The sequence below is a fragment of the Hordeum vulgare genome, chromosome 4H, assembly GCF_904849725.1.
Source record: "Hordeum vulgare subsp. vulgare chromosome 4H, MorexV3_pseudomolecules_assembly, whole genome shotgun sequence".
In the NCBI taxonomy this organism is placed as follows: domain Eukaryota; kingdom Viridiplantae; phylum Streptophyta; class Magnoliopsida; order Poales; family Poaceae; genus Hordeum; species Hordeum vulgare.
This window is the reverse complement of record NC_058521.1, coordinates 123,502,570-123,529,640: the sequence shown is the minus strand read 5'-3', so window position 1 is coordinate 123,529,640 and position 27,071 is coordinate 123,502,570. Positions and strand designations below refer to the sequence as shown.

At 42.6% G+C, this 27,071-nt stretch overlaps 1 pseudogene; it reads left to right on the top strand.

Moving 5' to 3' along the window:
- Positions 1-27,071, top strand: part of LOC123450347 — a 100,424-nt pseudogene that overhangs the window by 6,946 nt on the left and 66,407 nt on the right.

Sequence of the window (27,071 nt, the reverse complement as noted above, 5' to 3'; positions counted from 1 at the left end):
GTCACATGCTAAGGGAACTCTAATCATATAACATTGTTCGGAGCCAAGCAAACACAATTCATTATGTTGTCTTCCTTGTCCAACATCTACTTCTAGGCATGCAATGAATTAGTGAGTATTCACAATCATAGATGGTGTAAGATATGATATATTTATATGTGAACCTCTCCTTCTTTATCACTTCCTATTAATTGCAACAATGACCAATGTCTACGTTTGCCTACCCTCAACAAGTTTCAATCATCATCCTTTTTATATGTGAAGCCATCACTTCCCATAAGATCATTACATGATCTTTCATGCTTTTTTTCTATTCTCACTCTTTTGATCATGGCAAGAGGCAAATCCCTTCAACTAAGACACTCTTTATTATATGGCTCACGAGCTCGAATACATCGGGGGTGACACAAAGCAAAACTCAAGACTAAAACACTAAGACTTTTAGTCTACTAGAGAAAGAGAAAACTGAAAAAGGAAAACTAAAAAAAAGGTAAAGGCAAAAGATGTGATGGTGATAGGATACCGGGGCAACTCCCCCAAGCTTGGCACAAGCCAAGGGGATTGCCCATACCCATGTTTAGTTGCCTTTCTTTGGTGGTGATGGTGGTGGAGTTGTTGCAATCTTTGACTCCAAGAGGGCCATTAATCTTTGATTTATACCTTGGAGATGTGCGATATGTTTTTCCAGCAAAACAACTTCATGAGTGAGACAATTATTGCGAGCATGAGTTGTTTCACAAAACCTCAAGAGTTCAATCAAGGATGGAGACAGTAGGTGGATGTAGGGTTGGAGAAAATCCACTTCTTCAACTTCTTCCTTGTTGATCACAGATTGCACTTCATCCCATGCCTGATTCCTCTCCTTAGTTTTGCCCTTGGTTTATTTAGGTAGCCTCTCCTTGGCCTCCATTCTTTTCAGATCAGCATTTACTTCTCCATAGGCTCGAGGGAGATTTTTCTCCCCCACAGATTCCCGAGACGACATCTTGCTCTAAATCTGTGGCAGAAAACAGGCTCGAAACGATAAACAGAGGAAATCTGCATGATGCAGAGGTCAGACCAAACGGGAGTATATATAATGATTTTTTTCAGACCAGAAGGAGTACCTTGCATGAAAACGGAGTCAGGGAGGCGCACGTGGTGGCCACAAGCCCTCACGGCGCGGCCAGGGGGTGGGCCCGCGCCATGCAGGCTTGCCGCCTCCTCGCGCACTTTCCGGACTACTTCCAATTTTTGTATTTTTTCAAATATTCCAAAACGGAGAAAATTTCCTACTGGAAAAGTTTTGGACTCTGTTTTCTTACAGAATCACATACGTCTTCGTTTTCAGAGTCTGAAACAGGCTGATAAATGTCCCTTAGGTATTATTCCGGAGTTATGGTATTGATGATATTGCTTTCAACATTTATGGGAGTACCTGAGATATAATGCTTGATTCTCTGCCCATTTACAACTCTCAGACAATTACCTTCCGTGTTGTTAATCTTGATAGCACCGGAACGATATACTTCCTCAAGAACATAGGGACCTTCCTATTTAGAGAGAAGCTTGCCTGCAAAGAATCTTAAACGAGAGTTATATAGCAAGACATAATCACCTACATTGAACTCACGCTTTTGTATCCTCTTATCATGCCACCTCTTAACCTTCTCTTTGAACAACTTGGCATTCTCATATGCCTGAGTTCTCCGTTCATCAAGCGAGCTAATGTCAAATAACCTCTTCTCACCGGCAAGTTTGAAATCAAAGTTGAGCTCTTTGATTGCCCAATAAGCTTTATGCTCTAGCTCAAGAGGTAAATGACATGCTTTACCGTACACCATTTTGTACGGAGACATGCCCATGGGATCCTTATAGGCAGTTCTATAAGCCCACAGTGCATCATCGAGCTTCTTAGACCAATTCTTTCTAGATCTGTTGACAGTCTTTTACAGAATTAGTTTAATCTCTCTATTGCTTAGCTCTACTTTAGCACTGGACTGAGGGTGATAGGGAGACGCAATTCTATGGTTGACATCGTACTTAGCAAGAGTTTTACGGAAGGCACCATGAATGAAGTGTGAACCACCGTCGGTCATTAGATATCTAGGGACTCCAAATCTAGGGAAGATAACTTCTTTCAGCATCCTGATAGAGGTGTTGTGATCAGCACTACTAGTGGGGATAGCTTCTACCCACTTAGTGACGTAATCAACAACAACTAGGATATGAGTATACCCATTGGATTTTGGAAAAGGTCCCATATAATCAAAGCCCCAGACATCAAATGGTTCAATGACAAGTGAATAGTTCATAGGCATTCCCTGACGTTTGCTAATATTGCCTATTCTTTGGCATTCGTCACAAGACAAGACAAACTTACGGGCATCCTTGAAGAGAGTGGGCCAATAGAAACCTGATTGCAATACCTTGTGTGCAGTTCTATCTCCTTCATGGTGTCCTGCACAGGCCTCACAGTGACACTTATGTAGGATCTGTCCCTGTTCATGTTCAGGTACACAACGTCTAATAACACCATCTACTCCTTCCTTATAAAGGTGAGGATCATCCCAAAAGTAGTGTCTCAAGTCAAAGAAGAATTTCTTCTTTTGCTGGTACGTGAAACTAGGTGGTATATATTTGGCAACGATATAGTTCGCATAATCAGCATACCACGGTGCACTACGTGAAGCATTGATGACATTCAATTGCTCATCGGGAAAGCTATCATCAATAGGTTGTGGGTCATCAAGAACGTTCTCCAACCTAGACAAGTTATCTGCTACTGGGTTATCAGCACCCTTTCTGTCAACAACGTGCAAATCAAATTCTTGTAGCAAGAGAACCCATCTGATAAGTCTAGGTTTAGTTTCTTTCTTCTCCATGATGTACTTAATAGCAGCATGACCAGTGTGAATAGTGACTTTGGAATCAACTATGTAAGACCTGAACTTTTCACATGCAAACACGACTGCTAAAAATTCCTTCTCCGTAGTAGCATAGTTTCTCTCGGCACTGTCTAGAGTTTTACTAGCGTAGTGAATAACATTCAACTTCTTATCGACTCTTTGCCCTAGGACAACACCAACAACATAATCACTAGCATCACACATGATTTCAAAAGGTAAGTTCCAATCAGGTGGTTGAACAATAGGTGCAGTTATCAAAGCCCTCTTAAGTATTTCGAAGGCTTTCTCACAATCATCGTCAAAAACAAAAGGAATATCCTTCTGCAAGAGCTTGGTAAGAGGCCTAGAAATCTTAGAGAAGTCTTTAATGAACCTTCTATAGAAACCAACATGACCAAGGAGACTTCTTATATCTTTGATATCTGTGGGGTATGTCATTTTCTCGATTGCATCAACCTTAGCCTTATCGAATTCAATACCTCTTTCGGAAATTTTATGTCGTAAGACGATGCCTTCATTAACCATGAAGTGGCACTTCTCCCAATTCAAGACAAGATTGGTGTCTTTACATCTCTCTAAGACTCGATCAAGGTTGCTGAGGCAATCATCAAAGGAAGACCCATAAACGGAGAAGTCATCCATGAAAACCTCGACAATCTTTTCACAAAAGTCAGAGAATATAGCCATCATACATCTTTGAAAAGTGGCAGGTGCATTGCATAAGCCAAAAGGCATACGTATATAAGCAAAGGTACCGAAAGGGCACGTGAAAGTGGTTTTCTCCTGATCAGATTGTGCAACTGGTATTTGGGAGAAACCAGAATAACCGTCTAGAAAGCAGAAGTGTGTGTGTTTAGACAGCCTTTCTAGCATTTGGTCGATAAATGGCAAAGGGTAATGATCTTTCATAGTGGCTTTGTTCAATTTCCTAAAATCGATCACCATCCTATAGCAAGTAATAATCCTCTGTGGGATTAATTCATCCTTATCATTAGGGACAACGGTAATGCCTCCCTTCTTAGGGACGCAATGCACCGGACTCACCCAATCGCTATGAGCAACAGGATAGATAATACCCGCTTCCAGGAGCTTCAGTATTTCTTTTCTTACTACTTCTTTCATCTTAGGATTCAATCTCCTTTGATGATCAGCAACTGGTTTGAAATCAGGATCAGTTTTGATCTTGTGCTGGCATAGGGTAGGACTAATGCCCTTAAGATCATCAAGAGTATATATGATAGCAGCACGGTGCTTCCTCCGAGTTTTTAGTAATTTCTTTTCTTCATGCTCTGAGAGGCTAGCACTAATAATAACAAGATATATCTCTTTCTCATCAAGATAATCATACTTAAGAGTATCAGGCAACTGTTTAAGCTCGAACATAGGATCACCCTTTGGTGGGGGTGCATCCCCAAGCAGTTCAACATGCAAGTTATTCTTAAGGATAGGATATTGTTCTAAGACAACTCTATCTATTTCATCCCTTTCATCCATATGCTTATCATTTTCATGCTCAAGCAAGTATTGCTCTAAGGGATCAGTAGGAGGCACGGCAATAGACACCAAGGCAATAGTTTCATCTTTACTAGGCAACTCCTTTTCATGAGGTTGTCTACCGAACTTGGCGAAATTGAACTCATGTGACACACCTTCAAAGGCAAAAGTGACAGTTTGCTTCTCATAGTCAATATGAGCATTGATGGTATTGAGGAAGGGTCTGCCAAATATGATGGGAAAAAGCTATCTTGTGCGGTAGCAAGAACGAGGAAATCAGCAGGATACTTCGTTTTACCACACAAGACTTCAACATCCCTAACAATTCCCACAGGGCAGATAGTATCTCTATTGGCAAGCTGAATAGTGACATCAATAGGCTCTATCTCAACAGGTGCAATCTCATCTTTGATTTCATCGTATAAGGATTGAGGTATTGCACTAACACTAGCACCCACGTCACATAAACCATGCTAACAATGATCTCCTATCTTAACAGAAACCACAGGCATGCCAACAACAGGCCTATGTTTGTCTCTAATGTGAGGTTTAGCAATTCTAGCAGCATCTTCACAAAAGTGAATATTATGTCCCTCAACTTCTTTAGAAAGAAGATCTTTGATAATAGAAATGCTAGGTTAAACTCTAATTTTCTCAGGGGGTGTAGGTGTTCTAATATAGCCTCTACGTATCACAGTTGAAGCTTTAGAATGATCCTTTATCCTCACAGGGAAAGGTGGTTTCTCAATGTAAGCACTGGGAACCACAGTATCATTATAGGCAATGACTTTCTCTTCAACTAGAGTGGGTTTAACTACATTGACTTCTAATGGAGGATGATATTTAAACCACTTCTCTTTGGGGAGATCAATATAAGCAGCAAAGGATTCACACAATGAAGCTACTATCTCAGAGTCAAGTCCATACTTAGTGCTAAAGTCACAAAAAGTATTTGTCTCAACAAAGCATTTAACGCAATCAAAAGTGAAATTCATACCTGACTCCTTACCTTCTTCAAGCTCCCAATCTTCAGATTTGTGTTTAATTCTCTCCAATAAATTCCATTTGAAGTCAGTATCTCTCTTCATAAAAGAACCGGTACAAGAAGTATCAAGCATGGTGCGATCATCATGAGAAAGCCAAGCATAGAAGTTCTGAATGATAATTTCTCTCGAGAGCTCATGATTGGGGCATGAATATAACATTGATTTAAGCCTCCCCCAAGATTGAGCGATGCTTTCTCTGTCACGAGGCCAAAAATTATAAATATAATTCCGATCACGATGTACTAAATGCATAGGATAAAACTTTTGATGAAATTCTAATTTGAACCGATTGTAGTCCCATGATCTAGTATCATCACATAGCCTATACCATGTCAACGCCTTATCCTTCAAAGATATAGGAAAGACCTTCTTCTTGACCTCATCCTTGGGCAAACCTGCAAGCTTAAATAAACCACAAACTTCATCTACATAGATTAGATGCAAGTCTAGATGTGATGTTCCATCTCCTGTAAAAGGATTAGCGAGCAGTTTTTCAAGCATACCTGAAGGAAATTCAAAGAAAATATTTTTAGTAGGTGCAGCAGGTTGAGGAGCAACTCTTTGTGCTTCCGTTCGAGATGAAGATACCCCGAACAAGCCGCTCAAAGGATTAGTATCCATAGTGAAAATTTCAGCACACTATATGAATGTTTCCTTACCAAGTTCCACTTACCAAAGGCGCTTCACTCCCCGGAAACGGCGCCAGAAAAGAGTCTTGATGACCCACAAGTATAGGGGATCAATCGTAGTCCTTTTGATAAGTAAGAGTGTCGAACCCAACGAGGAGCAGAAGGATCTGATAAGTGGTTTTCAGCAAGGTAAAATCTGCACGCACTGAAATTGTCGGTAACAAGTGATTGTGTGGTGAGATGATTCGTAGCAAGCAACAATTAACAAAAGTAGCAACGGTGGAGAAAAGTGGCCCAATCCCTTTTGTAGCAAGGGACAAGCCTGGACAAAGTCTTATAGGAGGAAAAGCGCTCCCGAGGACACACGGGAATTTCTGTCATGCTAGTTTTCATCATGTTCATATGATTCACGTTCATTACTTTGATAGTTTGATATGTGGGTGGACCGACGCTTGGGTACTTCCCTTACTTGGACAAGCATGCCACTTATGATTAACCCCTCTCGCAAGCATCCGCAACTACGAAAGAAGAATTAAGACAAAGTCTAACCATAACATTAAACTAGTGGATCCAAATCAGCCCCTTACGAAGCAACGCATAAACTAGGGTTTAAGCTTTTGTCACTCTAGCAACCCATCATCTACTTACTACTTACCAATTCCTTCTTCTAGGCCCAAATAATGGTGAAGTGTTATGTAGTCGACGTTCACATAACACCACTAGAGGAAAAACAACATACAACATATCAAATTACCGAACGAATACCAAATTCACATGACTACTATTAGCATGACTTGTCCCATGTCCTCAGCAACAAAAGTAACTACTCACAAAGCATAATCATAATCATGATCAGAGAGGTAATGAGTAGCATCAAGGATCTGAACATAAACTCTTCCACCAAACAATCCAACTAGCATCAACTACAAAGAGTAATCAACACTACTAGCAACCTTACAAGTACCAATCGGAGTCGCGAGACGGAGATTGGTTACAAGTGATGAACTAGGGTTTGGAGATGAGATGGTGCTGGTGAAGGTGTTGATTGTGAAGAGTCCCCTCGGATGAGAGGAGTGTTGGTGATGACAATGGCGACGATTTCCCCCTCTGGGAGGGAAGTTCCCCGGCAGGATCGTCCTGCCGGAGCTCTAAATTGGTTCTGCTCAAGTTCCTCCTCCAGGCGGCGGTGAATCCATGAAAAAGCTCCTCTCTAACTTTTTCCTGGACGAAACCCTTCATATAGCAGAAGAGGGGGGCAAGTGGGCCAGCAGGCTGCCCACAAGCCCTCATGGCGCGGCTTGGGGGGGGCGGCCTAGCCGTGCAGGCTTGTGGCCATCCCCTGGCGCCCCTATGGCGCTTCTTCGACCCAGTATTTTTTATAAATCAGGAAAAAAATCCTCGTTGATTTTTACGGTGTTTGGAGTTGCGCAGAATAGGTATCTCAAATTTGCTCCACTTTCAGGCCAGAATTCCAGTTGCCGACATTCTCCCTCTTCATGTAAACCTTGCAAAATAAGAGAGAAAAGGCATAAGAATTGTACCGTGAAGTGAAATAACAGCCCAAGAAGCGATAAATATCAACATGAAAACATGATGCAAAATGGACGTATCAGGAGCCAGATGACAACTTTGTGTCGATGAACGAGCAAATTGTGGGTGATATTCCTCAGCTCGGGGTGGACGAGAATGAGATATTAACCGCACCATTTACGGAGAAAGAGGTGTTTGAGGCAATCTTACGGATGAAAAATAATAAGGCTCCAAGACCGGATGGATTCCCGGCGGAGTTCTATAAGAAGTGTTGGCATATAGTGAAAGGGGACTTACTTCCTATGTCTGAAGACCTATTCAATGGTCAACTACAACTTTTTCAACTTAACTTTGGGACAATTACATTGTTGCCAAAAAGGAGGGGCGGTGCAGATTGAACAATTTCGACCCATTTGCCTCCTCGATGTGAGTTTTAAAATCTTTACTAAGGTCGGGACGAACAGATTGTCGCAGATTGCGCATGCAGTGGTGCAGCCTAGTCAGACTGCGTTCATGCCGGACAGAAACATACTAGAGGGTGTGGTTGTCCTGCACGAAACACTGCATGAGATTCACTCGAAGAAGCTCGATGGGGTGATCTTCAAGGTGGATTTTGAGAAAGCATATGATAAGGTTAAATGTCCATTCCTTCAACAAGCCTTATGTATGAAAGGATTTGATGAGCTGTGGAGGAAACACGTTCAATCATTCGTACAAAAAGGAAGCATTGGAATTAAAGTAAATGACGATGTAGGGCATTTCTTCCAAACACACAAAGGTCTTCGGCAGGGAGACACAATGTCACCAATCCTATTTAATGTAGTTGCATATATGTTGGCAATACTTATAGGAACGGCTAAAGATGAGGGCCAGATAGGTGGATTAGTGCCTCATCTAGTCGATGGTGGTGTTTCCATCTTACAATATGCTGATGACACTATTCTGTTTATGGAACATGATATTGCAAAAGCCAGGAACATGAAACTAATATTATGCTTATTCGAACAGTTGTCGGGGCTGAAAATTAATTTTCACAGGAGTGAAGTGTTTTGCTTTGGGAGAGCCAAAGAAGAACAAGATTCATATAAACAACTGTTTGGTTGTGAATCAGGAAGCCAACCGTTCAGATATTTAGGAATTCCAATTCACCACCGTAAGATTTCAAACAAAGAATGGAAAAGTGTTGAGGATCGTTTTGAGAAAAAACTTAGCTGCTGGAAGGGTAAGCTATTGTCATACGGCGGAAGGCTTATTCTCATTAACTCGGTTCTCACGAGCATGCCGATGTTCCTTCTTTCCTTCTTTCTGGTACCAGTTGTGGTATGGAAAATATTATACTTTTATAGATCTCGTTTCTTCTGGTAATGTGACGAAATTAAGAAAAAACACCGACTCACTAGGTGGGATATTATCTGCAGACCTAAAGATCAGGGAGGTTTGGGAATTGAAAATTTAGAGGTAAAGAATAGATGTCTGCTAAGCAAATGGCTGTTCAGACTTTCTATGGAGACGGAGGGTATGTGGGTACAAATTTTGCATAATAAGTACTTACAAAATAAAACTCTAGCTCATGTTACAGTAAAGCCAAATGATTCACCTTTTTGGAAAGGTTTGATGACAGTGAGAACAACCTTGTTTCAAAAAGCAAGATTTGTTGTAGGCGATGGGAAGTCAACGAGATTCTAGGAGGATACATGGATGGGGGATTTGCCTCTAGCCATACAATATCCATCTCTCTATAATATTGTTCAACGCAAGGATGCATACGTTGCCACAATATTACAGTCTAATCCTCTGAATATTCAGTTCTGGAGATCATTGATAGGACATAGATGGGAGGCATGGTTGCATTTAGTTACAAGACTCATGGATGCCTCCTTATCGGAGGAGGCTGATAAGCTTCATTGGAAGCTAACGCCCAATGCCGTCTTCTCTGTCAAGTCGATGTATTTAAGCATCATTAATACATCAGCTATTCCCAAGTCCAATAATATCTAGAAAGTTAAAGTCCCTTTACGTATAAAAATCTTCATGTGGTTTGTTCACAAGAGGGTGATTCTAACCAGAGATAATTTGGCTAAGAGAAATTGGGGGGAGGAATAAACGATGTTCCTTCTGTGAACATGAGGAGACTATCAAACACCTTTTTCTTCATTGCCCACTTGCTAAAATTTTGTGGCAAACAGTCTGTATAGCTTTCAACATCACACCACTTGATAGCATTGATATGTTGTTTGGGACGCGGCTAAATGGGGTAGACATGTCTATTGCAAGACATATTTGTATAGGAGTATGTGCATGAATCCGGGCTATATGGAATTGCAGAAATGATGTGACCTTTAACAGATTATCAAATGTCAATTTCTTGCAGGTACTTCACAGGGCATCGACGCTGATCCGTACATGGTCGTTACTCACACCTGTGGAAACCAGGGAGCCTTTGGTTACTGGGTCTATCCCATGGGAGATGGTAGCATAGGATATCTACAACCGGTTTGGATGGCGGTCCAGTAACATGATAGATGGTTAGGCATCTATGTCTATTTTTCACCCGGTTGTGGCTTCTTTATTACCCCTTTATGTATTTCTCTGTCATTTTAGAGCTTGTTTGGAACTGCTGAATGTTTGTTTGGATTGATTAAATAAAGTGGTTGCATGCATCGCCCCGATGCAAAGGCCGGAGGGAAACCTCCTTTTCTATAAAAAATCTACTTACTAATCATCCACCTTGAGATATATATCCAGAACATCTCGCCGGTATTAAGTTGCGAGCCCCACCCAAAGTGTAAACTCAAAGCAATGGACAACTGCATTAACAAACCATGCGTAAGGTAAACAATCCTTGCAACTGCGGCCACAAGCACCGTTGTTTTCTCCCTGGTGGCAACAACACATCCCCTAGTCTCATGTTTCTGTCACTCAAGCTAGACATCGAGGGGCATGAACCCACAATCATGCATAACGCTCCCTCTTGGAGTTACAATCTACTACTCGGCCACAGCAATAAATAGCAACGGAGAACATGCATGAATCACTAAGAAACACAATATAAAAGTATAATCAAATATATAACTCATCACAATCTGAACATAATCTCATAATCCATTGGATCCCAACAAACCGAGCATAGCAATAGCAAGAGAATTACATAGATGCCTTGATCATGTAGGGCAGCTCACAAGGTCTAACCATTGAAGCCCAAGATTGGAGAGAAGACATCACATAGCTACTGGTCATGGACTCAAGGTCCAAGGAGGACTACTCACGGCACGTCCGGGAAGCGTCCATGATGGTGGAGAAGCTCTCGGAGGTCAATCCTCCCTCTGACAGGGTGCCGGGAAGACGTCTCTTGACGCTCCCGATTTTGGAAGCGCTGCGGCGGCGGAATGATGGAGAAATTCGCGATTCTGGAAGTTGTGGAAGGGTTTCCTCTCACGACTCTAAATATAGGCCAAAGAAGGCACCGGAGGAGGTGGGGCCCACCCAGGCGGCCTCCAGGCGCGGCCTAGGGCCTGGCCGCGCTAGCAGGTCGCCTGGGCAGCCCTTGCATCCCTCTAGCCCATCTTCGGTGATCCGTAAGATTCTGTTTCGCTATTTTTTATATATTTTCCTGGAATTTTTCGGGCTTCGAAAAATTGGGTAACAACCACTTCAAAATACACATCAACAGACAGAAACTGGCACTGGGCGCACTGAGTTAGTAGGTTAGTCCAAATATGTGTAAAATGATGTAAAAGTGTAGCAAAACATATAAAAATGTCACCAAAAGATCATGGAACAAGCAAAAATTATAGATACGTTTGGGACGTATCAACATCCCCAAGCTTAATTTCTGCTCGTCCTCGAGTAGATAAATGATAACACAATAATTTATGTGGTGACATGCTAACACACATATAAGAACTTCAAAGTAAAGCAAGTGAGATATGCAATTCAAGTCAATACAATAAAAAGCAAGAGTCTATATCTAGTATTGAAATTAGCAAAGTAAGAACATAAAGGTGCAAGAGCTCTCGCTTTTCGTGACTCGAATGTCTCCAAATGGTGTTTGCGTGCAAGAAGTGGGAGATGGGTTGAGATCATAAAATATTTTTTAATTGAGAACTCAATCTAATAAAATTTGACACTTGGTATCCTTTGGAATCTTATTTTTACTCATATCTAGACGACCAGTCAGGCACAAGCCAAAATGATCCCCTCCCTTTCGATTTTGAGTACTCATGCAATGGATGAGCGTAGGCAAGATATGTTGGCACTTAGGATGGCAAATAGAATAATGATGGGGAAGGAAGACAAAAAGGCGTGAAAGGCTCACATCAATGAGGACAACCATAGGCGAGAGAAAGCCAAATGATAGATATGATGTGAGGAGTAGGGATTGCCATGTAGCGGATGCATATATGAGCTAAGGTAAGCTCTCCAATGGAACTAGTGGAGGTGCATCAAACTTGTTTTCTCATGAAGACCTAGAGCTCATTTTAGGAGCCTCATCATTGGAATATGCAAACCAAGTTCTATAGTGTAAGGGTCCCACATAGTTATGCATGAATGATAATCTCTATGTAGTACCAATATAGCAATGGAGTACGAGTGTGGGTCTTCAAAAGGAATAGCAGTGTTGCCCCCTTCTCTCTTTTTTGTGGCCTCTTTGGATCTTTCTTTTTATCTCTCATTTGTCCTCTTTGGGATCTTTTGTTTGTCCTCTTTGGGATCTTTTCCTCTCGTAAGGGCAACAATCTATGTTTTACAAGAATAAAATAAAGATAATCACACTTTATAAGAAGTACTTAACATAAAGACAAGTGAAAACTATCATGATGTATGCAAATGTATGCCTCTGCCAGTGTAGCAGGATAAGCAATGATACTAGTGCGCCATGTAGCAATAATTGGAGCAAGGCCCAACTATCATGCGGCTCTACGATCAAGCAAAAACATGTATGACATGAAGATCAAGTTATGACATGGTGGATGTTGCATGGCAATGTATCTCGGAAAGGCTATGGAAATGACTTAATAGGTAGGTATGGTGGCTATTCTGAGGAAAGGTATAATGAGGCTTATGTATGACATATCGTATCATGTCATGGGTTTGGATGAACGGGCGGAGTATGCACCAACTCTCAGTGTGAGAAAGGGCAATGCATGATACCGAAGAGGCTAGCAAAATATCGATGGTGGATGTGCCAACAATCGAATACTCATATTAGTATGAAGAACTCATAAAATTATTATCGATAACTCTCTATATAGTTAGGAGGTTCACAAGGAGACAGATACCCCGAGGAGGAGTGTTTGGGGGTTTGGTTATCCTTGCGCATCCTCGACTCATGGTAACATGAGGGTACTCTATATATTCCAACCCCTCCAGAGGTTAGCAATCAATTTAGTAGCTAGAGTTCTCAACTAATTTTTAATTTTCGAACACGCGGATTTCCCAAAATACGACACCTCTCACTAATAGGCTCAAAAATCTTGGCACCAATAGTCCAAACATTACTCAAATCAATACCTCAAAACTATTGCAAGTTACTACTATACTTAAATAACAACCTCAATTACCTACTCATGCAAGACACACAACTCAGTGCAACGAGCCAACTCTCTAAACAAGATAAGCATGATAACTCAAGAGAGTTCCATAAGAAACCTAAATAAAAGCTCTTAAAAATATAAGCATGAAAACTAACAGCTAAGCATGGCAGTAGCTATGGATAGATGAAGAACACACAAAAAGATAAGCATGAAAACCTATGTTGTGTTCTAGAGTGGAATGGAGCGTGTTTCTCTCCCAAACAAGGTAGGCTAGGTTCTGACTTGTTATGAACAGAAAGAAAAACTAAAAAGCACTAAAAAGTAAACAGCGGGACGCTCCAAGTATAGCACATAACATATGGAGTGATAAAAATATAGCATGGAGATGGACGAATTGATGATTGTTGATAGAGAAGGGGATGCATGGGGGCATCCCCAAGCTTAGACGGTTGAGTCTCCTTGAATATTTCTTGGGGTGCATGGGGGCATCCCCAAGCTTGAGCGCTTGACACTCCTGGATCTTCTTTCATCATCTTCCATCGCATACTTGAAAACTCCCTTCATACGAAACTCATCATAAGATGATTAGAGTGGTTAGTACTCTTAAATAAATAATTCATTACCTACTAGAAATAATGATTTTCATGAAAAGCTACTGCTTTTAATGATTGCCAAAAGGTTTTTGCAAATAAAAAGTAAGCTTAGGATTTGCAAAATGATGAAAACGCAAAACATGGCAGAATCTATGAAAAACAGAACATCAGGTAGTGAATAATTTATTCGAGGAACTTCTGCCACTCAAATCAAAAAACTCAGAACAGATGCCATAAAGGAAATTATATAGATCATGCTGTCAAAAACATTTAGATTAAAAAGATGATTTGGTGATTTTTGGCGAATTGTTGTGTCAGGCACACAGAATCTATTTTTGGACAACATGTCACAATTTTTAAACTTTCTTGCAATCAGAGGCTATAACTTGGCACAAAGCTTAAAAATAAAGATACAATGATGTTGCTACAGTAGTAACAAGCATCAAGACCACTAAAACAGGAAGGAAAAACTCAAAGTAAAGATAACAAGGGTTGTCTCCCTAGAGCTCTTCCTTTGTAGCCATAAAGATAGGCTTAAGGTTTTAATGATGCTTTCGTAGGAATAAGAGTTGTAGAACAAAAGAGAGCATGAAGAAGCAAGTAACAAGCACATATAAGTCTAACATGCTTCCTATGCATAGGAATATTGCAATAGAATAATTCATTGAAGCACAAAGCATAAGCATAGGAAGGCAAAACAAGTGCATCTTCAAATCATTCAACATAAAGAGAGGGAACTTGATATTATTGAAATATCTATACGCATATGTTCCCTTCTCATAATAATTTTTAATGGGATCATGAATAAACTCAACAATATTAGTATCACATAAAGCATCGTTACCATGATCCACATGGAAAAAGGTACTCTTACTCTCCACATAAGCATAATATTTGGGGAGCCCATGGTTAGGACATTTTAGCATTAAACTTTTCAGTCTCCTCCAAGCTTGAGCTATGCTCCCTCCGTCATGAGGATAGAAATTATAAACATAATTCCTATTCTCATGGACTTCATGAAGAGGATAAAACTTGGAGTAAAAGAGAGACTGAATCTCTTCTCAATCCCGTAGGTGAGAATCAACTAGTAGCCAATACCATTCCAATGCTTTTCCTTTTAGTGACAAGGCAAATAATTTCCTCATGACTCCATCTCCTGTCAAACCTGAAATCTTAAACAACTCACAAAGTTTTGTAAGTTTCAACAAATGAATACTAGGATCAACCGTTCCATCTCCTACATAACAATCATTTCTAATTATTTCAATTATCCCAAGTGGTATTTTTAATGGGATACAATCAGTAGGTGGAGGAGAATTATCTACCACGGATGTGGTAAAGCGGCCTTCCCCAAGCAGCGAACTAAGAGTGCAGTTTTCCATAAGCCTAACTAGTCATGCCAATCATGAAAAGCAAACTAAAAAGACTAAAAACCAAAAGTAAAAGATAGCGCGTGACTCCCCTATCTTGAAGATTGGAGTCCCTGGAAATGGCGCGAGAAAACTTTGCTTGATGACGAGATGATGTATATACTTCTCGCACCCCGTTGGTTACCCAAGTGGAAAGTTGAGATGAGTCAGCAGCAAGTTTTCCCTCACACGGGAACTGTAAGGTTTATCGAACCAGGAGGACTCCTAGGATCAACAAGCAGGTGTCTTCCACCCTGGAGCTAGCAGAAGACGTGGACCTGCACACACAACAAATAACTTTGCTCCCAACGAGTACAGAGAGGTTGTCAATCTCTCCGGCCTTGTAGTTTGCAAAGGATCAAAACACAAGCGGGAAGGTAATAGTGATTGCAACGGAAAAGTAAATGGAATCGTTAAATGATGGAGGTGTAAACAATGATGGTGATATCGACCGGAGTCACATGATGTTCACTAGTGAAGTCTCTCTCCAAAAAGACGATAAACAACTTTGCTTGGGTAAAAAAATCACGGTTGGGCAATTGACAGAAATATGAACGCACCACAATGCTAATTATGCTACTTGATAGTCAGAGGTTCAATAGTAATGGGCATAACGCCAAGACAAGTAGACCGTTTGTTCATCAGCATCTACTTACTAATCGTCCACATTGAGATATCTATCCATAACATCTCGCCGGTATTAAGTTGCGAGCCCCACCCAAAGTGTAAACTCAAAGCAACGGACAACTGCATTAACAAACCATAAGTAAGGTAAACAATCCTTGCAACCGTGGTCACAAGCACCGTTGTTTTCTCCCTGGTTGCAACAACACATCCCCTAGTCTCATGTTTCTGTCACTCAAGCTAGACATCGAGGGGCATGAACCCACAATCATGCATAACACTCCCTCTTGGAGTTACAATCTACTACTCGGCCAAAGCAATAAATAGCAACGGAGAACATGCATGAATCACTAAGGAACATAATATAAAAGGATAATCAAATATATAACTCATTACAATCTGAACATATTCTCATAATCCATCGGATCCCAACAAACTCAGCATAGAAATAGCAAGAGAATTACATAGATGCCTTTATCATGTAGGGCAACTCACAAGGACTAACCATTGAAGCACAAGATTGGAGAGAAGACATCACATAGCTACTGGTCATGGACTCATGGTCCAAGGAGGACTACTCACGACACGTCCAGGAAGCGTGCATGGCGGTGGAGATGCTCCCGGAGGTCAATCCTCCCTCCGGCAGGGTGCCGGGAAGAGGTCTCCTAACGCTCCCGATCTCCGAAGCGTTGTGGCGGCGGAACGATGGAGAAATTCACGATTCTGGAAGTTGTGGAATAGTTTCCTCTCGGGACTCTAAATAGAGGCCAAAGGAGGGCACCAGAGGCGGTGGGGGCCCACCCAGGCGGCATCCTGGCGCGACCTAGGGCTTGGCCGCGCCAGCAAGTCGCCTGGGCAGCCCCTGGCCCCCTCTGGGCCATCTTCGGTGATCCGGAAGCTTGTGTTTCGCTGATTTTTTATATATTTTTCTTGGAATTTTTCGGGCTTCAGAAATTTGGGTAAAATCCCCTGCAAAATAGACATCAGCAGACAAAAACTGGCACTGGGTGCACTAAGTTAGTAGGTTAGTCCAAATATGTGTAAAATGATATAAAAGTGTAGCAAAACATATAACAATGTCACCCAAAAGATCATGGAACAAGCATAAATTATAGATACATTTGGGACGTATCAGTAGGTTAGTCCAAATATGTGTAAAAAGATATAAAAGTATGGCAAAATATATAACAATGTCACCCAAAAGATCATGGAGAAAGGAGAAACTATTGATACGTTTGGGACGTATCAGTGCACAGTTGCATAGAATTGCATGAACATCTCGTCATTCCATGGGGTCATCTCCTTCCCAACAAATTCTTATATGTCAATTGCTTTGAAATTCTCTTGAACATGTGGAAAGTATTCTTCATTCTCCTTGATGTATGCCCACTCGACATACCTCATATCACTGACATTAGGACTCTTGTCATACAAGACAGTCTCATAAAAGTCTTGTTGTTCCTTGGTGTGAAACCTTGGATCAACAACAGTTCTTCTTCTAACAGCGTATGGATCAGCAATGCTCCTCCACTTTCTCAATCCAGCATCCTTCCTCTTCTTCATGTCTTCAGCTACAGGATGAGCATCATTATGAACTGGAACATATGGTCCGAGCTTCCTCAGAACTGGGACATTCTCATCTTCTTCTTCCTCTTCTGCAGCATGGGCATTGGATGCAGGGCCTTTGCTCTTAGCAGCTACATGTACATCTCTGGTGGTCTTCTTGGAAGCTACAAACTTCTTTGCTTTTGTAGCAGGCTTTGGAGCAGACTTCATTACATCTCCCATCAGCTTCTTCTTGGGAGGAAATGTGATCTCCTCAGGAGCTTCTTCCTCAGCTACTTCAGGGTCTTCAAACATAGAAGTCTTTCTGCCAATAAGATGAATAGTTCTCTTCATGGGCCTCTTTACACCAACCTTCTTTGCAGGTGCTTCCTTGGCAGTAGCTTTGCCCTTCCTGACATACTCACGTGCTCTCTGTTCAGAAGCACTGGTAGGTACCTTCCTGACAGCTTTCCTGGAGGGAGCCTTAGGAGGTGCTGAAGTTTCTTATGGCTCAAAGTCCGAGTCTTCCACATCAGAATTTAGCTTCCTTCTCTGCCTGGTGGCTGCCTTGGGCCAGCCATGTGAACTGTAAGATCCAAGGTGAGAGTCTGTCCTTTCTGGACTAGTGCCAGCTTCCAAGTCAACACTTTGTTCTGTGAAATCATTCTGACTATCATGTGATCCTGAAATTGTGACTGACAAGCAAAACAACAAACAACAGAACCTGTGAAGAGGATGTAGGAGAGTCAGATTGGATGAGCATCACAAAATTCAGATAATTTTGGAAAATTTGAAGTCTAAAACTCAGAATATGATCTTCTGTAGGATGTAAATCGGTGGCACCGAGTTGGCATTTTTGGAGTCACCGAGAAAACAAACTTGCTTAACAGAAAATTGGCAGTCATTCTCGATGGCACTGTAAATAGCTGTTCGGTCTCATCGAGTTGCTTCTCAGGAACCCTAAAACAGAAATAGATGGAACCGATTATGCAAACTTGGTCTCACCGAGTTGCATTCTATGGCACATCAGATCCGGAATTTCGTACTTCTCCTATTCTATTGGTTCTATCTGGTGGATAGAAGGTTTGTATAGAGTGGAAAGAAGATTTAAGCTCTCCCAATGCATGTGAGTTAGATGGGGAACGCGGAGGCGATAGAACCATACCCTAGCTTGGTGGCAGTTTGGCTACGGTGACGACGATAGGGCAGATTGCATTGACGATGGCGAATCCCTGCGGCGGCGGCGCTTGGGGAGTCAAGGTGATGACCTGGGGTCTTTAGGGGCAGTGAGGGTTTGAGGACGGACTATTTTGAAGATGGGAAATCAAAAGGTTTGGTCTGTAGGTATAAATACCCATGCGTTGTCGGTGTCACCGAGATGGCAAACTCGATGTCACCGAGTTCCTCAACTATGAGCAGAGAGGGAAACTCGGTGGAACCGATTTGGCGATTCCGGTGGTACCGAGATGAGAAAACCTGATCAACATTGGAAAATCGGTGGCTCCACGTTTGTGGAGTTGGTCACACCGAGTTTTTGAAAGAGGTTTTGGAAGGCAGCCTTTGACAATTCTGAACTACGAGTGCATCTTCACACAGAGGGATCGACAAGTGCTTGTTCAAGTTTGTGATGAAGCATGAATAGAACTTGAGATGAGATAGCATAGATAGCTAGAGAAGGGTCCTAGGCATTCTTGTCCATCCAATTGGCAAAAGATAAAACAAAAGCCATATAACAACAAATGGATGTCCTCGAATGGTTAAATTCATGCAGACCAACATGCTCACACAATAAGAATGATGATATAAACATGGTGAACATGCACAAACATTCTAGCAGCTATTAAGCACTTGGGCGATGACTAGGTCATCTATATATGAGTATATTGACATAGGAGCCAAGCAAGAATACTTGATCATAGGTCATACTCATCGTTAAGCACAAGTGGGGTTACCACTTTTACATAAGCATTAATGTGTTCATATCCTTAGGAGATGCTTATACTCAAGTATTAGAGTAAATCTCCCCCTTGATATGATATCCCCACAAAGAGGGATCAACTAACCTTGGGTTTAGTCGTGGAAGACTTCAAGTAGGTGAAGTAGTGATGGATGCTCAAGGTTGATGAAGATCATCTTGAGTTGGGAACAATCCTTGTTGTTTTCATACTCTTATCACCTACATGGGTTAGCCCCAAAGCAAAAAGGAACACATGCAAGAATATCTATGGACATGGAGTGAAGCACAAATAGGATGATGTCCAAAGATGCTTTGTTTACCTAGTTCCTTGCTTACCTTTGAGGGAATGTGTGACTCATTGAATTAATGCATAAGGTTGAGGTTGATTGCATATAGTTCTTGCCAAAATGAATAAGAGTGAATTTCATTGGGAGAGTCACCCCTCAAAAACTTCTAGTTCTTCCTCTTGGGAATCCACACCAAATTGATGGGAATCCTTGGAGTTGTTGTAGCATTTGTTGAGGTAGAGCTAGTAGTATCCTTGGGAACCCACTTGACCTTGGCTTGGGGTTCTTCTTCAAATAGGCCAATGTCATCTTGAAGCTTTCCCTTGCCTTTGTGGTCTTGTGGTAGAAGGCCATCTTGTGAGCTCGTTCCTTCGGAAGGAGTGGACTTATCCTCTTGGGGAACAAACTTGGGAGTTGGATATGGACCTTCTTCCCAAACATGTCTGTTGATGTTGAAATAGCCAACACCTTGTTTCTTTTGATGTCCTCCTTGCTTGCTCACAATTTCCTCGAATTGCTTACTTCCGGCAAGACTCTTGAAGACACCTCTCTCTATAATCCCTTTCAATAAATCATTTTCTTGCTCAAGTGTAACTTGGCTAAGAGAATCGTTAATGGAATCAATAGAGTTACTAACAACAATATTACTGGATTTTGCTTTAGCATCGTTGTTACTAGATAAAGAAACCTTCTTGCCTTTGTTACTAGTGTTCTTAGGCTTAACTTGAGGAACAAAATTAGACAAGAGTAATTGTTTGGCTAGATAAGAATAACTTTTCTTTCAAAGATCATCATTGATTGCCTTTAAGAACTCATGTGCTTGCTCCAAATTGAGCTTCTCGAAGCGTAGCTTCTCATGAGTTCTTGCAAGCTCTGTATGATCTTCTAGAGTAGTCACATGTGCTAACTTAAGAGTTTTTAATTCTTGAGTTAGTCGTTCAATCTCTTTCTTATCGTCATGATTCGATTTCTCTTGACTAGCATGATAAAATGCAAGTTCATTTTCAGTGCATTCACTAGTTTTATCTAGAAGAAAGTCATCTTCTCCTAACAAGTCATCCTCATCACTATTGAAATCAAGATACTCAGGGTGTGATACCTTGGGGCCTTTAGCCATGAAGCAGTTTCCGACTCCCTCATTTGGTGAATCAAATAAGTCATAGGAGTTGGTGGAAACTAGTGCAATACCGGTAACACCTTCATATTGACTATGGTCGGAGTGGTAGTGATAGCTTCTCTCGGAGTGGTGATCAGATCCAGAGCTAGAAACCCATTCACCAAGATGAGCTTGATGTCTTCTTCTTGAACTGCTCTTGGTGTATTTGTCCTTCTTCTCCGATTCCTTGCCTCTCTGTGAGTGTCTTCGTTCATAGTAATCTTCTGTACTACTTCTCTCTCTGCGAGGTGACTCATCTCTTGAGCTTCGTCTTTGAGGTGACTCTTCTCTTCTTTTGCAGGGAGCCGAGCACTCATTTGAGTACTGTGTGGGCTTCCCACAATTGTAGCAGTTTCGGTCACGACTGGACGAATGCTTCGCATCATGTCTTGAACTTGAGCTTCTATCTTTGCCTCTATTCTTGTAGAACTTGTTGAATTTTCTGACCATGAGGCTTATCTCTTCATTAGTGACAAGATTGTCTTTTGAAGTAGCGGGAGCATTGCATGAAGCTTTATAAGCTTCACTTGATTTGCTGTGCAGCTCATCTTTGTCTTTGAGTGACATCTTAGGACCAACAATCCTACCAATGAATTCAGTTGGCTTGAGATCTTTGTAATTTGGCATCATTTGGATCAATGTGCACAGTGTATCATACTTGCCATCAAGAGCTCTAAGTATCTTCTTGATGATGAATTTGTCGGTCATCTCTTCACTTCCTAAGCCGACAATCTCATTGGTGACTGACTTTGTTGAATCCTTTGGGGCAAAGGCAGTTGAAGATGATATCGCAGGCTTGAGCAATAAGTTGCAACATCTTTAGTTCATCAGCTCTCACATCACGATCTAGTTCATGTGCTTCTCAAAAGAAGTTATCTTGCACACCAACACGAATGACAGCCCAAACAAGAGGATTAAAGCCAAGTATATGCATTTTCATTTTATGCTTCCAACTAGCAAGATTAGTGCCATCAAAGTAAGGACCTCTACGATGATAATTTCCCTCACTAGATGCCATACTCTCCTAGGTTGCTAAACCTATGAAATGGAGACCAAGGCTCTGATACCACTTTTAGGATCGAAAGTATGTCTAGAGGGGGGGGGGGTGATTAGACTTCTTGAAAAGATATTCTTTTTACCTTTTCCCAATTTTACTTGAGAGGCAGCTACGATAGTTATCACAAGTCAAGTACACCCTACACATGCAGTTCTAATAGTATTGGAGCGAAAAGTAAAACATGCAAGTGTAAAGTAGAGGAGTAAGGTTGGGAGATCAATTGCATGTGGTTGACACAACGATTTTTGGCATGGTTCTGATAGGTGGCGCTATTGTACGTGCATGTTAGTGGAGACTTCAACCCACAGAGGGTAACGACTGCGAGAGTCCACGGAGGGCTCCACCCACGGAGGGTCCACAAAGAAGCGGCCTTGTCTATCCCACCACATTTTGCATCCACGGAGGACTAGCCTTACTCACGGTTGATCTTCATGAAGTAGGCGATCTCCTTGCCCTTACAAACATCTTGATTCAACTCCACAACACAAAGTAGGAGGCTCCCAAGCGACACCTAACCAATCTAGGAGGCACCACCCTCCAAAAGGTAATAGATGGGGTAGATCAATGAACTCCTTGCTCTTGTGCTTCTAAAGATAGTCTCCTCAACACAAATCTCTCTCTCACAGGATGTGAATGGGTAGGAGAGGTTGATTTGGTGGAAAGCGGTTTGGGGAGGCTAGATATCAAGATTCAAATGATTGGATTGGAATATCTTGGTCTCAACACATGATTAGGTGGTTCTCTCTCAGAAAATGGATCTGGAAATGAACTGTGTGTTCTAATTGCTTCTCCCTCAAATGTGAGGTGGGTGAAGGGGTATATATAGGCAGCAGCCAAAATCCAACCTTTACACACAAAAGTGCAAACTCGCTGACACCGAAGTGGACAACTCGGTGGTACCGATTAGCTCAAAGGTGTGAACTTTTGAATCTCGGTGAGACGGATGTATAGAACTTGGTGGCACTGAAAAGGTGACTAATGGTCAGATGGACAAACTCGGTGGCACCGATATTCAAACTCGAAAATTCTGATTTTGTGTATCTGGGCAAAAGAATGTTGGTCACCCAAACTCGGTAGCACCGATGCAGTTTCGGTTGCACCGATTTGGTGGAAATGGCTTGGGTTTTGTCTTAGGATCAAACTCGGTGGGTCCGATGTGGCAAAGTTGGTGACACCGAATTTGTGTATGTGGAACTTGACAGAGTGGATATGTGGGAAAAATGACTGAGTGTTTTGGTGGCTAACTTTGAGCATTTTGAGCAATCAGTTCATTTTACTACATCACCCCCTTTTAATAGTATTGGCTTTCCTATGGACCCGCTTTATACGGTCCATGTGCCATGTATTGACAAGGAGTACATACACGCCTGCCCTACGGACCTGTTCTTCCTTTGATTTGACTACATATTCGAGATGTTCCTAATGAGGCAACTCGATTTGTCGTTCGTCCATCTTTATGCGCTTCATATGAACTACATCGTCAGGAAAGAGCAAATCAATGGTCTTGTAGTCGCCAACTCGTACTACATGCGCGAGGGCTACTTGTCAGTCTATGGAGCCTACCACAAATATGAGACGGGGTACATCGAAGAGTTCATGGTCAACAATAAGGACAAGGAAGCGATTTTCGTACCTTATCATCCTAGGTAAGTCATCTACGGATAACCACTATAGAACAAACATCCTTTCATGCATTTCAATCGTTACTTTTGCACACATGAACACTAAGTTGATCGTGTATTTGTTTTGTGCAGCCACGAGAGCGCCATTCTCATCGTTCTTTAACCGCGTTATTCCCGCGCACTCTATTTGGACCCGTCCATGACCATACAGAAGAAAGATTACACATACATCAAATATGTTCTGGACAAAGCTCTCCTGGGCTTCAACATGCGGGGTGGCTACATCCAATTGAAGAAGACGTTTAGGGGCATGGTGTGTTTCACCCACAAGACTAACTTCTATTGCTTCCAACGACCGACAACAAGTAATAAGGATGGATTCTACGTCATTCATCTAACGCGGGAGTACAGAAGGGATCAATAGTCAGTTCGCACGACATCTACATATGATACCCATATCTAGAGATGGGCTAAAGCCTTAGAAACCGTACCAGATCATCTACTATGAAATAAATTCTACCGCATCCAGCAAGAAATTGCGTCGATCATCATCAAAGACGTCATTGAATAGAATGGGATGTCCTACGTCGATCCAATATCGTGACGTCACGTCCGCACCCGCATAGCCCTACTACGTCAGGACACCATGCCTTTCACCAAGATTGGGTGCATCCTCTCGGATATGGACGAATGGCACGAGTGCACTGCTTAAATTAATGATGTCATTGTGCTTGTTTAGTTGTTACTTTCTCTATAACCTACACTTGGAATTTATCTGTACGACGTAACTATTAGATGTAAACGCTACTACACTCTATTTAGTTATCTATGTTTATGTTGATTCTATTTGCTAACTCTTTCTCTCCGCACGACGACGTCGTATATCATGTTGCATATTAATGTCGAATTCACTGGATAATGTATGCATCTCTGCCAGGTATATAGATCATCCATGCCGAGGTGGTATGCCGTGTACATTGGAAGGGTTCCGGGAGTGTACGGGGAGTGGCCAGAGTGTCAGGCCCAAGTGTATCGCTTCTCGGGCGGCAGCCAAAATGGGTTTGATAGTAGAAACAAGGCAGAGGCTAGTTACTTAGGTGGATGCTAGTGCAAGAGAGAAATTAGAACCGACGCCTCAAGAAATACTACATAATCCCGCTTGTGCTCATCGTGATCGTCCTTCTCTTGTATGCGATCAGATCATAGCTAGGTTACAAAGATGATGAAACATGAGTATGTTTATGGATAGTTGCATGTATTCAAGACTTGTAATAACTTGTATCTCTGTAGCTTCGAGAGATGAACGTGATCGACTATTAGTTATGATGATGATATGAGATGAAAGAACTTCTTTTATTCTTACCTGTTTCAATGAATATGCATGTCGCTATCGTATAGAAGCTATATCTGTATAAACAGAGAAAAAAAATGCAAAAAACATAAAAATATTAGTAGTAGCGCTAGAAAAATATTACCTGCAGCGCGCTTGTAACAGTAGCACTCCACTACAAAACACGCTGCAGATAGTTAGCACTAGAGATGGCTGGAGGAGCGCTACTGCTATAGGATATTACTAGTAGCGCTGGTAGAACACGTGCTACTGCTAAAATTTAGCTATAGCATCGTAGCAGTAGCGCGGGCACCCGCGCTACTGCTAGTACAAAAAACGGTGCTACTAATAGGCTTTTCCCTAGTAGTGTTTGATTTAGATGGTAGGTATTAACTTGGCCTTGACACTTCACTTAAAATTGGCACATAATTATTAGTTGGAGAAATTACTCCAATGGTTAGCTTCTTGATTGTTTCGGTGGGTTCACTGTCACCTACAACACTTGGATCAACTTGTTCTACTTGAGAATCATTAGATTCATCTAAACTCGCATAACTAGACTCCTTAATACACTTGGTGAATTTATTATGAACTCTATATGCATTATTGCAGGAATGCCCAGTAGTGGCACGCACTAAATATCCATCACTGGCGGGTCATGCTCTCCGGGGTGGTGACAGCCCGAGACCGACGTTCCAGAAGATTCCCCCTTTTATTCTGTTTTCGTCGTGTGATTATTTTTATTTATGAATCATCATATCATCATGCACATCATCCGCATTGCATTGGTATCCCGTTGCCGCTAGTTTTCAAAACTTGCATCCATTATTAGTTGCGGTTCTCCCCGTGTTCGTCGTTGCCCGTGTAGAGCCCGACCACACTCGCACACGACTGCGACATCGTTAAAACCTTGTTTTTAAAAGTGTGTTTAAAATATTCTCCGATTTAGCTGGAACTTGGGGTGCGGTTTTATTCAGATACAGGTAGGTTGCCTATCAATTTTCGTCGCAATCGGAGTCCGTCTAGTACCCGAACGGTCGACCGTAGCGGCACCGTATCTGGTCTATATTTGGACGTTTTTCGGTATTTTAAATCGCGTGGCCGGGTGCCTTTTTTCCTCTCATCTCCGGCTAGCCTACTCTACATGACCACTTGGCCCGTCTCCGCGTCGAGATCGTCCGATTTAGGTCGCGCGGTTGAAACCGGGGCGAAAAACTGCTAAACTTAGCCCCCTTCCCTATTGAAACAGCCCCCACCTTCCTAATCTAGCCCCTCCCTCTCTCTTCCTTGAAATACGCGCCCCCACCTAACCCTAGCGTAGCCAACCTCCCACCTCTCTCTCCACCCAGCCGCCGCGGGCCCGCCCGAGCCCATCTGGGGCCCGCCGGGCCCGAAACCACCGCCACCCTATCTCGCGCGCCCCTAGCGCCGCCTCTCCTCGCGCGTGCTGCTCGCGCAGCCAGCCCACCCCGCGCCGGAGCGTCGTCCCTCGCTGGAGGTTCCCCATCGATTGCCGTCGTCGGAGCCACTGGAGCCGCTACCGTCGGGGCTCCGCTCGCTAGATCCGGCCGCCCCCGTGCCATTCCCTGCTCGACCAGCAGCCCGTGCAGCCATCGCCGCCCCCAACCTGCGCCGCGCCGCCAGTCGCCGGCGGCCCGATCCGCCGCCTCGCGCCAGGTGTAGCGTCGCCCCGCCTCCCGTCGCCCTCTGCTCCCGTAGCGAGGGGCTGCTCCGTCGATCTGTCTGGCGAGATTCGGTCGGGAGCAGCCCCGTCGACCGCCGCGCCGTACGTGGGCCAGGCCGGCGCCTCCGACCGACCCAGCACCGACCCCCCTCCAGGCCGACCTCCCCGTGAGGCCCAACCCGCCCATGTGGGCCTGCTCCAGAGCGACCGAGCCGGCCCAGCGCCAGCGCCGCAGTAGCCCCGGCCCACGTCGCCTTCGGTCAGCTGGGCCGTTGAGCCGAGCCCGAGGTGAGCCCCGTCTAAGCCCCGCCCTGGGTGATGTTTACTTAACCTTCGCACCCCTGTTTTGGCCCAACAACAAATAAGGCCCAGTAGTATTTATTTTAGGATTTTCGGATTTATTATTTCAGAATATATTAAATATTTCAAACTCCCGTAGTTTATTATCCGTGCATCGGATCAGAATGAATTATATACGAAACTTGTGTAGTTTTCTGCATAGAATATTATTTTGCAACTTGCATGCATGTTTGAAGTGGTTTGACCCGCTCTTTGCCTAGGTTTGCATGCTGTCCTAATATGTTAATCACCCGTATTTATTTTCGTGCGTGTACGGATTGCTCAACCCCGTAGATGAAATGCTCATGCTTTTAGGGACCTTTTGCCATGTATTTTAGAGTAGTTGT